Source organism: Amblyomma mixtum, chromosome 6 (genome assembly GCF_055824585.1).
Source record: "Amblyomma mixtum isolate Tamu chromosome 6, ASM5582458v1, whole genome shotgun sequence".
Classification (NCBI taxonomy): domain Eukaryota; kingdom Metazoa; phylum Arthropoda; class Arachnida; order Ixodida; family Ixodidae; genus Amblyomma; species Amblyomma mixtum.
Genome location: NC_143017.1, coordinates 154,616,320 through 154,632,351, shown reverse-complemented (window position 1 = coordinate 154,632,351; position 16,032 = coordinate 154,616,320). Strand labels below are relative to the sequence as shown.

The following is a 16,032-nucleotide window of genomic DNA, read 5'->3' as shown; positions in this document are numbered from 1 at the left end:
CGGCGAATCCACATACATCCGTAGACTTAATAGAAATCGGGCTGCCACATTATTCGGCTCGCTTATCTCCTGCCGAGCTCAGCCGCAGTGACGCCTTATCTCTAATGGTGGGGCGCGCCAGTTAACCTCGTGTTTCGCTCAGGAAGCTGGACAGCCCTGCTTCGGCCTGGTGCATAGTTTTGCTAATAAAAAATATAGAGGAGGTGCGTGGAATATGTCGGCCTTCAGTATTAGGATATACTAGAGTGCTCTCCCCGCAGTACCTTCCCTTAACGCCTCTGCGAGGCCAGCTCTTTCAGCGTCCGGGGTCATTCTCTTTTATCGCACTCTATGCCAGCTTGCTCTCCGGTATTGCAGGCTTGCGTTCCCGGATGTGTTCACCTACAGCACATCCCTGCCCCTTGGTGATAAGACAATAGCATGATAGCGCACGAAAAGAAGAAATAAATGGAAGAGACACTAAGTATGTCGATCGTGAACAGCAGCCAGAACGAGTAAGATATGCTTAAAGCTAGACCTCAGCACTAATAAATAAATGGAAGAGACACTAAGTATGTCGATCGTGAACAGCAGCCAGAACGAGTAAGATATGCTTAAAGCTAGACCTCAGCACTAATATAGTCGTCTAATGTCAAAATCCACTATTGAGAAGCGAGGTGGGAAAGCTAGGCTTAACCATAGCGCTTCAATATAAGAGCATATTCTTCGACCAGCCTTGTCTACCGGCATCAAAAAGTTGTAAAGCCGACTTTCGCCGCTCTGTCTAATGTTAAGGAAAAAGGAAAATCAATATCTGTCCGAACCAACTGACCTGTAAGTGTAACACCTTTCCAGTTTAGAAAGAGTGAAAAAAAAAACAGCATTGAGAGGGGTACTCCTCGCTCTGAAACCAAGCGGCATGGTCATGTATCGACTGCTTCAAGGCGAGCACAAGTTACTTCAATGTACATACATCTTCACTTACCCCCGTGGCAGGTGGCAGTTCAGTTAATGATTGCTCACGAGAGGTTGCTCGGAAAGAGCAGCCTGGGTCTCACAAGCCCCACCTATGGCACTACCTGCCACCACAGGCCAGTGACGCTCCGCTTAAAGGTGCACTGAAGAGGATTCTGAACTTGTCTTTTTGCCGCGGGAACTCGATCTACACGTTCCTAGCATTCTTAGAAACTGCAACTTATTGCCCTGTGTGGCCGATTTCCCTAATTAAATCGAATTAACGTCCGGCTCCCGCCTTTATTTTTTTAATTCTCCCTCGTACGGTGGGCGGAGTCGACCAATGCGTGAAGTGCCTTTCAGCCAGCTCCGTGGAGGCTTTGCTTTCGCTTTATTTTCTTTTTTAGGCTTCCATGAATAAATAGTTTCATTCGCAGATAATACCGTATTGTGCGTTTTTATTGTAAAGACTTTCAAAATTTTTCTTACCTCAACCGCTGGCTCGTTTGCGGTGAAACTGCTCACAGAGCTTGCGTATTATGGTAAGTTTTGTATCGTAGCAAGTTTTACAACGGTACTTACTTAGTTGAGCCGTGCATGATGCAAAAGCGCAATCGTGTGCGTCGAGATCGGCGTACCGAAGCCCAAAACACCGTTATTTTGCTGAAGGGTGGCAGTAGCGCCATCTGTCGTCTGCAGTGAAAAGCGTCACAAGGCGCCAAGGCGAGCGTTGCAAGGAGCGCGGGGGGCCTTTTCGTCTGCTTCAACTGAAGCGCTTCGAACATTTTCGGCCAACTGAGCGGTAAAAATGCCAGAATCAACTATTTTAACGGGGCTTTGCCATTAAAAGAATATTGTTTGACGTCTTTTTTTCGTCCAATGATTTTATTCAATTCAGCTTATATCGTCTGCTTTCGTGGCTCTCCTAAAGCGTCGGAGGACGACGTCGCGAAGTCCTGAGCTGTGTTCTTGTTTAATTTCGTTGTGTAAGACAGATGGCGCTACTGCCGCCCTTCAGCAAAAACTCGATGTTTTGGGTTTCGGTACGCCGATCTCGACGCACACGATTGCGCTTTTGCATCATGCACGGCTCAACTAAGTAAGTAACGTTGTAAAACTTGCTACGATACAAAAGTTACCATAATACCCAAGCTCTGTGTGCAGTTTCACCGCAAAGGAGCCAGCGGTTGAGGTAAGAAAAAATTTGGAAGTCTTTACGATAAAAACGCACAATACGGTATAGCCGCAAAATAAGCCCGCAGAAATAAAAATCGGCGCGGACTATTTCCTACTACGGACTACTACGTATTACTCCGCCGATGGCAGAGCTAGCAGAGCGGCAAGCCGCCACGGGACTGGGTGAAAGGCACTTCACGCGTTGGTGGACTCCGCCCATCGCACGAGGCAGAATTCAAAAAGAAAGGCGGGAGCTAGACGTTAATTCGATTTAATTAGGAAAATCGGCCACACAGGGCAATAAATCGAAGCTTCTAAGAAAGCTCGGAACGTGTAGATCGAGTTCCCGCGGCAAAAAGACAAGTTCAGATTCCTCTTCAGTGCGCCTTTAACCGCAGCACCACTGCGCCAGGAGTGGCATGAGTATCCCCAGTGATCTGTGAATGTAAAGCGGAGAATTAACAATTCCGCATATATGGAAATTAACCCATTACGCTATCGCGTCATACCTTTAAGGCGGAGCTTAAGTGTCCCCTCCAGTTTTTTTTTTTTTTTCACATTTAGAACTTATAAAGCTTCATTTTCAGTTGAAGTAGCGTCTTTATCATGACAACCGTGTAGCCTACTGATCCAGGTTTATCTACCGAAAAAATGGCACGTGATGTCGTCCCCGAGATGACATTAGGTTCTTCTACAGCAAAAAATTGTACAAACCACGTCTGTATTTACTGCATTAAAAATGCGACCGACGCCCTTTTATCAATGTTCAAAGCTGGAAAGGCGACTTAACGAGCTTGAATTTCAAAGTCGCATTTTTCAGCTCCGATATTTTTAACCACAACGACGTTTCAGAAAATTGAAAAGTTATGCTCGCTGTCGATGTTGACAGCCTTCAATTTCGCCTTTCGCCCTGAAAGTTTAAAGATATTTAGTTAATTTTAGTTAAGTGAAAGTCTTTTAAGTGAACTCTGTCACGTACGTAATGTCCGCATGGCTGTGAAACCAACTTGCACAGACCAGACCGACGTATCTGTCATTGTTCGTGAAATAATGCAACAATTAAAAAAGTTACCTGGTAGATTAGATGAATGGGTACTTATTGACAGAAGCTGGCAAAACAGCTGCAAATAACTCAGGCGAAATGCAACGGTAGCACAGTAACTGAACACGCTCAGGGTATCAATGATGAAAGTTATCGTTTCATAAAGCGCGCCGGAAGCTGTCAGGTAGACGCAAGAACCTTTCCGCGTATCCAGAAATAATTAGGGCACTAATAGATTCTCTGAAGTTCTGCGGTATGAAGAGTGCTTCCTTGTGCTATGACTACTTAGTCACAACGATGGATCAACACAGTGATCTAAAAAGCCGCTTGTTGGAAATTATTGTTATTTCACGCGGAAGGGCCTCCTGAGCTGTGTCATGTTTTTATGATTTCATGAAGCAGTTTGGTGCATCTTCAAAACGAGTTAAAAGTTTTGCGTGTAAGCCTTCAACCCTTTCATCGGTGCCCAACCGCGAACATTGGTTGGCTCATTGCTTCAAATTTATGTGCAGTTCTGCAGACAACAAGACTTTTTGATGTTCGAGACCGAGGTAGCATAAATAGCCGCCGCTCGGCATGAACTGGCGGGTTCCGGGGTGATGCTTGCATAAGGGGACACCCACGGAGCACGCAGTTGCTCTACTAGCTTTCCCCTGGGAAGGTCTGAGACAGGAGCCCGTTGGAGAAGGCCCCAACCGGGTCCCAACCGAGAGGTCGGTCGGCTCCACAAGAAACGTACGCCGCGGGGTTCGGTCGAGGGAGGAAGCCTGCGCCTCGGTGGTGGCCAGGCGGACCGAAGGATCCCGGTCGGCCGTTGGAAACGGACCGTGGCTGGCGTTCTGAGCTCGATTTGCAAGGTGCCACGCCTGCCTCGTGCGGGCTGATGAGCATAACTCAATTCAGACTACTCCATCTCGGGACCGATTTACATTTTTTTCTTTGTATGAAAAAATGAAAGGTTATTTCATGTGCCAAAAAACTCAAAGGCACAAGTTACAGTATTTCTGAAGACTACTGCCCAAGTACTCTTGCCGCCAGAAAGCGCCTTGTGGAATTCGCGAAGGCACAGGAAGAAACTAAATTCAAACTCAGACATGACAAACTAACCATCGGAAAGAAAACTTACACTTTTGACCGCAGTAATCAGATGGTTGTCCCCCACCCTTTACACACGTAGGAAACACTTGTCTGAAACCTAGCCGTTCTTACTTATCCTTTATATATACTAATATCAGAAGCCTTTTGCCTAAACTTGATCCTCTCAGGAATATAATTCACACAACAGAGTCTAACCTTGTTGTTCTTACCGAGACATGGCTCACATCATCAATCACCGACTCTGAAATTCTCTCGCTTTCTTCCGACTTAAATATTTTCCGGCGGGATCGAATCGACAAGCGTGGGGGTGGCGTACTGATAGCAGCCCACCGAAATCTCCAATGCATCGAATTAAAAATATCATCGCCCCTAGAAATTATATTTGTTATTTCCAATGCCTCTTACCCGCCTATAATAATCGGCGCCTGTTATCGCCCCCCCGACGCCAACGCTTCTTTTGTCGCCGAATTCCACACAGTTCTTCAATGCGTAACTGCAACGCACCGTCAGTCACCTATTCTGCTGTTCGGAGACTTTAACTTTCCTGCTATTACCTGGTCTAATCTCGCCAAAACACTATCAAAGAATAACATTGAAAGTGACTTCGTAAACACGTGTCTAACCTTTGGACTAACGCAAGTAGTCGCCCAACCAACACGTCATAGCAGCAATTCGTCGAATACACTCGATCTGATCCTTACCTCTGACTCCGATAAGCTCTCTTCGCTCACATATTTACCAGGTCTTAGTGACCATTCCATCGTGCACGGTTCGTTTCATTGCCATCTACCGGGTACACCAACAATAATGAAAACAATAACATTATATGATAAAGGAAACTATTCCGCAATCAATACTGCACTTGAGGAATTTTCCGTCTGCCTTCTTGAGGACTTTTCTAAACGTTCCGCTGAGACTAACTGGTTACTTTTCAAGGATAAAATGCATGAGCTGATAAAGACGTACATACCCACTATCACTGTAACCGATAAACAATCATCGCCATGGTTCAACCGCACGCTGAAACGTCTCAACAACAAAAAGAAAAGACTCTTTCGCTCTGCTAAACGAATTAACAACGAATGCTCATGGAAAAAGTATTACACTGCGGAAAAGGAGTTTGAGTCACTTGCTAACAAAACAAAGCGTATTTTCTATTCATCAGTTTTGCCAACCATGTTAAAAAATGACCCTAAAAAATTTTGGAGTACTATAAACCCTAAACGCTGGCAAACATTACAATTACACGATCACTGCAATCGCCCGATTCCTGCAAGTCAAACAGCCGAAGAACTAAACCGTGCATTCACTTCTGTTTTCACGCAAGAACCTGCTAACAATTTACCAGATTTTCTCCATTACGATCACACTGTTATGCCTGAGATCACTTTTAATCCTCCCGGTATTGTGAAAATCATTGACTCATTAAGGCTTTCATCTTCTGCAGGTGTCGATGGCATTAACACCAAGGTACTAAAACATACGAAAAACACTGTCAGTGTGATTTTATGCCATATTTTCCAGCAATCATTGTCATCAGGAGTGGTGCCGGAAGACTGGAAAGTAGGCAAGGTTGTTCCAGTCCCGAAAAAAGGTCCTCCATCTTTATGTTCTAGTTATCGTCCCATTTCACTAACTAGCGTTTGTTCGAAACTAATGGAGCATGTGCTTTACTCTCACATAGTAAAATTCCTGATATCTGTCACTTTTTTTCATCCTAATCAGCATGGGTTTCGCAAAGGGCTATCATGTGATACTCAACTAGCTTTATTCATTAACGACATAAGCTCTAATCTCGATTTAAACATTCCGGTGGACGCTCTCTTTTTGGATTTTGAAAAGGCATTCGATAAGGTTCCCCATCAAAGACTTCTACTTAAACTTTCAAGCTTACACATTAACCCTCTTGTATTAGATTGGATACGCAACTTTCTCACTAACCGGAAACAATTTGTGTATGCTAATAAACTTTCGTCATCTTGCTCCCCGGTCCTTTCCGGTGTCCCCCAAGGCACTGTGCTTGGGCCTTTGCTTTTTCTAATCTATATTAACGACCTGCCTAATAATATCACTTCTCATATCCGCCTATTTGCAGACGACTGTGTAATCTACCGCCCCATCCATAACACCTCTGACTCTCGCTTACTTCAAGACGACCTTAAACGTGTTGAAGCCTGGTGCAACACTTGGTTAATGTCCTTAAACACTAATAAAACGTCATTGCTTTCTTTCCATCGGCGCCAAAACTATCAACCGTTCAAGTATGAAATAAGTGCATCTGAAATAGCATCTGTTCAATCGTATAAATATCTCGGCATCACATTTTCTAACAAACTTAATTGGTCAGCGCACATAACAAACATAACAAACGAAGCCAATCGCACTCTTGGCTTCCTCCGTAGGAACTTGCGACTCGCTTCTGCTTCAATTAAAACATTAACATACCTCACATTTGTCCGGCCGAAGTTAGAGTACGCATGCTCAGTCTGGGACCCTCATCAATCTAACCTTTCAAACACCCTCGAATCAGTTCAGAATCGCGCAGCTAGATTTATTTTTTCGGACTACTCGTATCACACCAGCGTCACTGCACTTAAATCTGAGGCTAATCTTACTAATCTCGAGTCCAGACGTTGCATCTTTCGGCTCTGCCTCTTTCATAAATTTTATCACAGCCAACTTGATGTTTCAGCTATCCTGCCAGCTCATCGCTTATCAAGCCGTACGAACCATCCCAAAACAGTCTACCCTCCCCCAGCACAGACTACAGCTCATCTTCGCTCATTCTTTGTGCAAACTGCTCGAGACTGGAACGGCCTGCCATTCGACTCCGTGCACCACTCCGATCCACTGCACTTCAAGGCTGCCATCCAATCTTCCATTAGTGACACATTCAGCCCATCCCTCATGTAATACCCCATTCCTGGGGCATTTGAGGTATTGATAATAAATAAATAAATAAATCTGCAGATAATACCATCGCATGGTGTCAAATCGCGTTTGCTTGATAAGCGCTATCAGTTCTTTCTCGCTCTCATCTCATTTTTGCTCCCTTCATTTCTTCAAACACGGCGGCCTTCCGGCATCAGCCTGAAGTGCGACAGTTACAGCTGCTTTGTTTTTTCAATAATCAAACTTTTTAAGAGCAACAGCTCCTAGCACGAAACTCAAAATGAAAACGAAACTTCGCTTTGTGGAAAAGAAAGGCGCAGTAACTCTCTCACCTCTTGCTGACATCTAAACCGCGCCGTGGGGGAAAGTATGAAGGAAGGAGTGAAAGAAGAAATGCGGAAAGCGGCGCCACAATGGAAGACTCCGGAATTATTAAGGCGGAAGCCTTTAATCTCTCATTGTTGTAAGCAGCAGTTGTCGACAGAAATGTCACGCTTTTCAATTGGTCAAAACGGTCTTGACGTCACAGTGCGCGAATTTCAAACGGGGCCAATTGTACTTTGGCTAGTAACCATGGAACCAATTGAAGGGATCGTATAGTGATGCTCCAAGTTAGTGGGACTGAGCTTAGTTAATTGCTTAATTACGCAATTAGCCAAATTAAGTTTTCTAGTCAGGCCATATAAAGAAATAAAACCGAGCAGGAAATCTGTTGAGCTCGGGAATCGAATTCGGTCTTCGGCGTGCGAGACGAGCATGCTATCCACTTCGCCATGCCAGCTCGATGGTTTGGAATGAACAAAGGCGCGTCCAATGAACACGGTGTCTTCGCTCACTCCCATCCTCCTCCCTTCCCTTTCGGCGAGGTTCAGGTGTGCACCAAGGTATGCAAGACAGATACATTTCCTTTCCTCAAAAACCAATTTACCGACGAGCGAGGCGTAGAACCGAATGGGCGATGGCGTTCTATGGACTCCCTGGCAGCGTTGCAAGACGCTGTCGCTTTCCACATCTTAACCACACATCAGTGACCACACTTTAGGTAAAAAAAAATGGCTGAGGCTTAACTTGGTTAAGCCTGGAGAATGCGAAGCATCATGGTGTCGCGTAATTTGGAGGCGCACAACCACAGCGACGGCGCGAGGTGGGCCCCCGTTTCTCCACTGTCGTGACGTCATCAAGTCACGTGGTGTGACGTCATGTATCACGTGATTTGGAGGCGCATAACCACAGCGACGGCGCGAGGTGGGCCCCGTTTCTCCACTGCCGTGACGTCATCGTGTCACGTGGTGTGACGTCGTGTCACGTGATTTGGAGGCGCACAACCACAGCGACGGCGCGAGGTGGGCCCCCGTTTCTCCACTGTCATGACGTCAACGTGTCACGTGGTGTGACGTCATGTATCACGTGATTTGGAGGCGCATAACCTCGGTGAAGGGCTGAATTGTTAGCTAAAGCAGTATGCTCCGCATAAAAAGTGCCCCCCCCCCCCCCCCTGAATTTTGACGGGTGTCCACCGAGATATGTGAGACAGTTACTGCGTAATTTCCTTTCCTCAAATACAATTTTCATTTTCTTCATTACGGGCCCTCTTTGTCTTCTTTCACTCCCACTTCCTCCCTTCTTCTACGGTGTGCTTCAGGTGTCCACCGAGATGACCGAATTACTGCGCCATTTCCTTTCCTCAAAAAGCGTTGCGTTCAAAGGGCAAGGCATCGCGCCGAACGGGTGATGGTGTTCCGTGGACTCCCTGGCAGCGCTACAACACGCTGTCGCGTTCTGCTCCTAAAGGCGAAGCTTGAGCGTAATTAATTAGGAGTTCATTAGTATTCAGGAATTAATCAGGAATTAACCATTAATTAGTGATTTGTCATCACTTAGTAATTAGTACTCAATCATATGTGACGCCACCAGTGCCACAGAAGCAGCGAAAGTGGTGCGGAAAACGCTTCCGCCTCTACGCACTTTAGACAGTCAAAGTGCCCCCTGAATTTTTTCGACCAACTCGGGAGCTTCAACGTGCGCTCTTGGTACAACGTTCCTCGCGAAATGGTAGTCACTGTACGCGTTTCCAGGAGGCGAGTTGCGCGCAGCGGTCTACTCGAGTGGTAATGATGACGCTGATGTCCTCAGTCGTGCCTCGTGCTACCTTCGTCATCTTCCGAGGAAGAAGAGTTGCGCCTGGCGCCTGCTTTCGTCATCTCGGGCGGGGCGCTCGATCGTATAACTCCGCCAAACGCGGCTGAACTCCTCGCGAAAAAATGTCCTGGAATTCGTCGTCGCTCACCGCAGGTTTTGATAGCACTTCGTCAATTGTTCATGCTGCTGCCTTCGACGTCAACCTAATAGATATGAAGCACAAGTAGTTGACACTCAACGTAGGACCAGAAGATTTTACTCATAAATTACATTGACACCATCGGCAGCATCACCATGGGCGTCCGGAGGGGGGGGGGGGGGGGCAAGGGGGGGCGGCTGCACCCCCCTGGAAAATCACTCACTCGAACCGTGAGTGATGGCCGCACGCCAGGGGCGGTGGTGCGCTCAGCCAAAAGGGTAAAAGCAGCCCCGCTTCGACGCTTGGTCACATCTGCGAAATGCCGCGTCCGGGCGCGCGTCGTTCCGCCGTTTTCAAACCACGCCACCGCCAGCTCTGCTGAAGGACGACCTGTTGCAGACATGCAGCGGCATGGTGTGGGCATGTACTCAAAATCCCCACCTCCCCCCTTCCCCTACCCCTTCCAGAGAGGCATGGGAGACTGCCCTTCTCAACTGCTCCTCGCTTGAGTCCCAAAGGGCTCTGGTGAAACGGGCTAGAGACGGGGCATTGTCATGCGGTGTCCCGGACTAGGGACGCCGACCATGTAGCGTGGCCACTCTGTGGCTCCCAAACTCTATTTCAGAAATTAAAAGTTTTCACCACCACCACCACCACCGGCAAGCATGTGTTTCGAGCCGTCTTGAGATGGGTGTCTGTTTCTTTGATCTCTAGAGAGATAGCGACACGGAGGCAGACAGTGCACAGGGCACAGGTGGTGGTGGTGGTAGTGGTTTATTTAAAAAAAAATAAAAATAAAAAGTGAAGCAAAAGAGTGTTGCCGGCCGCGGCAATTGCTATCTAATATCTTAAGCACCCGAGCTGCAGCCGGCGGAAACGAAAGGGAAAGGGAGAGGATAGTGAGGAGAAGTATAGAGGGGAGAGACAGCGAGAAAGGACAGGGGAGAGCTTTGTACACTATTTACAAAATACAAAAGTAATCAAGTTCGCGCCGCTCGCGCGCTAAGAGGGCACAGGTCGCTCGCTAGAATCAGGATACGTTCGTACGCCGGCCACCGATGAATTCTTGAGGGGGGAAGGACAAATCAGCCGTGTCCACCCCCGCTTTGTCGGGCTGCTCAGGGGCAAGCGGGCGACGAGTTGGCGCCGCCGCCGCTCGCTGTCTCCTCCGATCCACGGGAGAGCTCAGTGCGGTAGAAGCGCCGCTTTCAGAACCTTCGGCAAAGGGGATTAGCTGCTTTTGTTCACGGCGACGCAGTCTCCAGAGGCGCCCCCACACCAGCGTTCCTTGCGTCTTCTCCGAAAACCAGCGCCTTTGGTCAACGCAGCCCGATGGCGCCTGCCTGGCTCGCCTGTCACCTCTGGCTGGGCCTCAAATCACAACAGCGCCCATGTACTGTGCGTGTCAGTGCATGGTAAAGAGACCCAGGTGGTCGACATTATCCGAAACTCTGTACTACTCCGTCCCTTATAGCCTGAGTCGTTTTGGGGCTCTGAACCCCATAAAAGCACAAAAACAAATTTTCCGACCGAATTAGTTGCGGGTGTCCCTTCCCCTCGGAAGTCGCGCGGCGTTCCTTACACCCCAAAAGTGCGCATTCGTGGATATTGTGGCAAGTAAGCCCTTGCACATGTGGGCGCCTCTGTGTTTGTGCTTCGGTGTTTTTAGTGGCGGGTTGTCAACGAAGGTGACAACAACCAAGACAGCGGACGAGAAAACGACGAGCGGCGAGCAGTGTGTGTGCGGTTGCTCGACTGCAGGGATGCGCGAGCAAGATGGAGCGAGGTGTATGAAGCTGCGAGCGTGCATTTATCTTGTAAATAAGTTTTCGTTGTATATAGTCATCTTTTGTTTTCAACGTACTCGTTCAACCATTTTTCCAATCAATATATATGATGACTGTGCACTGAGAGCGTGTAATGAAGCACATAAATGAATTTATCACCCGTGTAACTACGCAATTCGCCCAGAAAAATCCGAGGCGCCTACAGTTGCTGTTCAAGGAAGACTGACTGAGTGACTGTAGTTGCGTGTTTGTGAACATATTGCGCTGTGTGCTGGTCATCAATTCGGGTGAGTCGAGAACCCGTATGCAGTAAGACTGAGCACTTCGAGTATTGATAGTATCTTTTTGCATTTTTATTAATTTTAATTGTTTCTTTGTTGATAAACTCCAATGTATCTCTACAATCCGCGCTTTAATTTGCTGCTTGTAATTTTCTTTCATGTGTGTATTTTACTTATTTTTTATTTATATATAAATAAATAAATTTACTCCGCAAATAGTGCCTTTTCGCTACGAATATACCCCCCCCCCCCCCCCCTCCGGCGCCAACAACCAATGGGCCCCCCCCTGAAAAAAATTCTGCGGACGCCCTTGAGCATCACTAAACACGTGCATCGATCTGGACTTTGCAAGCAGTGCAGTGTGAAAGCGTTCAAGCCATCATGTGCAATGCAGGGAGCTAAGCGATAGCGGTCTTGCCTTTCCGAGTTGGTGATGCTTCGCCCTTGATTTGTAGCATAGCTTGAGGAAATAACAGGCGCAGAAGGTACCGCACTAATTTTCTCAATTTCTTTTGTTCGCACTCGCCAGTTTCAATGCTCAAATATTTTCGATCCGTAAATCGCACCACAGGTGTTGTAGAAGTCGCCTCCGTCCATGAACTAATTTTCTTTTAACTGTGATGCTAATATGTGATGCGCTGCAGTGCTGCCTGTTCCTCGTTTATCCATGCTAAACCGAAAACCCAAAAAAAATGCGGATGGTGTCGCCATCTACCGGCATACTTTTGAAGCAAGTTGCTTTTTTCTTTGTCGCTCAATAACGCGCACAATTTGAAATAGTGAGATCATTTTTTACGCACTGATTCTGCTGAATACTGAACAAAACTGCATTAAAAGACGCGATATTTGAAAGTTCCTCATGCCGCCAGCAGCTGTGCACCTCAGGATCAGGACGTCGCTAATATTGGGCTCTGCAGCAAGCTACCGTTTATAATTTCGCTCTGAATCCTGAAGCCCTTGCTGATCATATGAGAGGGAATAGAAAATAAAATTACCGCATCGCCAGCAGCAGAGCGTGACAACCACCTTTCTAGTCAGCGCCTCTTTTCTGAACCAAATTTGTGGGAGGCGGTGCAAGCGTTATTGCGGATGGCACCGCTTTTTTCATGCTCTAAATAGGGTTATGTCTTACAAAATGGCGCGAATATCATTAGCGCGCGATTTTAACATCTCAAAATCACTTCCCGTCCCTCCTCCTTCTTTTTTTTTCGCAATCACGCTGCCAAGTGATCACTGAAAAAACTGTTTCCTGAATTCGACGTGATACAAGGATAATGCATGATTCTTGTAGGTTTACCAACTTGCTTTCCGTTAGCATTTACAGTCATGACGTAATCGCCGACTGAAGTTGTGAAAACCTTCAGACTAATTCTTAAAGCACCGGCGCAGAGCAGGGAAACCGGACGAAGACGTAATTGTTTGGGATGCTTCAGATTTACGCTGCATTCGCCCACATCCCGCCAGGTGTCGCCCGATGCAACCAAACAACGCTTCGCAGCCTTTACTATAAGTGGTGTTGATTTTCTGCGTGAGAGCAAACGTTTCATATTTTGAAATATACCGCCGCGGTAGGTGACGTCGCAATCGGGCTCGCTACCCGCCGCTGTGGGCTCTGAAGAAGCCTGAACGCCATCACAGCTTTAATCGGCGATTACGTCATCATTTTAAACGCGAGCACAAAAAGATTTCGCTTGCTTCGTCTTCGCCTTTCACTCGTTCATGCTACCCCGTTAAGCTTGTCGGATTCTGTCGTGTCCGGTCGCTGTGTTGAATGCAGCGAAAGACGCACACGGTACTTTAAGACTTCGTTTATTTAAAGCCGATGAGGGTGCGACCAGCGTCGACCGAGGCAGGAGCCGAACTGGCCGCCCGAAGAAAGGAGGGAGCGGAGAAGCGTCCACGGGAGGGAGTGGCTTCCCAAAACAGGAGGAGGATGCGGGGGCGCACCATGGGGGGTGGGGCATCTGGCGACAGCGTGCGACGAAGGGCAAGTGGTCGTTAGGAGGAGGATGCGAGTGGTCGTTAGGAGGAGGATGCGAGTGGTCGTTAGGAGGAGGGTGCGGGGGCGCACACACACAAAAGCAATAAGGGGACACAACACTTCCTTCCCCCTTAGAAAGTTGCCTGGTATCGTGCAGGGGGTCGGCGCTCACGCGTGGAGGCGCGCTGGCTTTGTGCGCTCGGGGGAGAAACACTTGTAGGCTGGCTGTTGTTCGCTGTGTCTCCTAGGTCTGTCCTGGGCGAAGTCTCTTCTTCCGGGAAGAGGTGCCAGGCTATGTGGGAAGATGGTGCACGTGTTCTCTCCGCTGGCGGACAGCTCTCAGACGGCGTCGTAAATCTACGCAGCTGGTTGAGATGTCGGCGTGCTACTGTGCCATGTATGTTGACGAGCCAAGAGCGCAGGCCTATGCGTCTGACAATTGTAGCTTCCTCCCAGCGTGGCTTTTTCAGAAACTGTCGGGCGAGGACGCGCTGCCCCTCATTAAGCGTGCCGCAGCGCGGAATTGCTTTTTCTTCCCGGAACGTCTCTGCCTTTGGCTCGGGGAGGATGGCTGTGAGCTGGGTTCGCATTTCACGCTCGAACATCATTTTCGAGGGGGTCTCGCCTGTTGTGCTCTGAACCGTCGTGTGCTGCTTGAAGAGAAAGCGCGCAAGGCGGCGCTGCAGCGAGCCTGTCTGATCTCTTTCAAGGGCGCGTTTTAGCTCGGCTATGTAGCGCTCGGCTTGTCCGTTTGTCGCTGGGTGGTAGGGGGCCGATGTAACTGATGAGATCCCGTTTTCGCGATAAAACTTGAGGATCTCCGCAGACACAAACGGTGTTCCGTTGTCCGACACTACCTTGCGCGGCAGGCCGAACGTTGCAAATAGTGATCGGAGGTTGTCAATGACTGCTGCCGAAGTCGTCTGTCCCATTTGCCTTATCTCAAGCCACTTTGTGTAGGCATCTACGACCACAAGGAAAGTGCAGCCCTCAATTGGTCCTGCAAAATCAATGTGCAGTGTGTGCCATGGTGTGTCTGGCTTTTCCCATTCTGGGACAGGAGCTTTCGGCGGGGCGCTCCGGCTGCTCTGGCAAGGCTTGCATTCTCGCACCACTGTTTCGATGTCGTTGTCAATGCCAGGCCACCACATGTAGCTTCTGGCACACTTTTTCATTGCAACGATGCCCCGATGTCCGGCGTGGATGAGAGACATAGCTTGTGCGCGTAGTTCTCTCGGCATCACAACTCTGGACCCAAATATGATGCAGCCGCGATGGGTGCTCAACTCTGTAGCTCGCCTGCGGTAAGCGTCGAAGTTGTCCCCTTTGAGTTTATGCACGTTGCCTTGTTGAACAGCTGTGTAAACTAGCCGGAGAGCTGCGCACTTCTGCGTAGATGCTGCAACTGTGCCTGCTGTAAGCGGAGGTTCTGGCAGTGCTTCGAACATCAGAACGTCTCCTGGTGGAAATGGTTCGTCAACAGTTGCGTCTAGTGGCAGACGGCTTAGCGCATCGGCGTTTTGATGTTTACTCCCATTGCGGTAGACCAGAGCGTAGTCGTACGCTGAGAGTTTGATGCACCAACGTGTCATTCGCGGAGACAAAGTTGGTGGCATAGGCCTTTGTGGTCCCAGAATGCCCAATAGCGGTCGGTGATCGGTTATAAAGGTCACCTTCCGGCCGGCAATGTACTGGTGAAAATATGTCGCCGCGTAGACGATGGCTAGCCCTTCTTTGTCAAGTTGCGCGTAGTTGCGTTCTGCTTGCGACAACGTACGTGAGGCGAAGGCGATGGGAGCTTCCCTTCCTTGCTCGTCAGTTTGCGATAGAACCGCGCCGACTCCGTACGGTGATGCGTCGCAAGCCAAAAGCAGAGGCTTCCTTTCGTCGTAGTGGCGGAGGACTGTACATCTTCGAATCAGGTCTTTCAGGGCATCGAATGACTGCTGATGGCGTGGCGACCATGTCCATGTCACATCTTTCCGAAGGAGTTGGTATAAGTCGTTGGCCACGGTAGCTCTTTGTTCCAAGAACCGGTCGTAGAACGTCAAGAGTCCGAGAAAAGCCTGTAGCTCCTGCTTGTTTGTTGGAGCTCGTGCTTCTGTGATCGCTCGCACTTTGTCCTCGGTAGGGTGAATGCCTTCCGCATCAATTCGGTGTCCCAGAAATTGCACCTCTGGCACCGCAAAACAGCACTTCGATTTGCTTATGCACAAATTAGCGTTTGCTAGCCTTTCGAGAACGAGCTCTAGGCGCACTGCATGCTCTTCAGTGGAAGTGCCACTGATGATGACATCGTCAAGGTAGACACAAACTCCTGGGATGCCCTGAAGCACTGTCTCCATGAATTTTTGAAATATGGCCGGGGCTGCAGCTACGCCAAAAGGCAGTCGCTTGACTTTGTACAAGCCTTTCAGTGTGTTAATTGCCAATAATTCAGCAGTTGACTCGCTCACCTTCAGCTGCTGATACGCCTGGGTGAGGTCCAATGTGCTGAAGACTCTTGCGCCACGTAGTACACTGAATACTTCTTCAGGTGTCGGTAGCGGGTAAGAGGACGCTTT

The 16,032-nt window shown here is 48.5% G+C and overlaps 1 non-coding gene across 1 annotated transcript; it reads left to right on the top strand.

Annotated features, from left to right (window-relative positions):
* Positions 1–3,749: 3,749 nt before the first annotated feature.
* Positions 3,750–4,065, top strand: LOC149340869 (Nuclear RNase P). Its single transcript, XR_016283908.1, has one exon.
* The last annotated feature ends 11,967 nt before the right edge of the window (positions 4,066–16,032 follow it).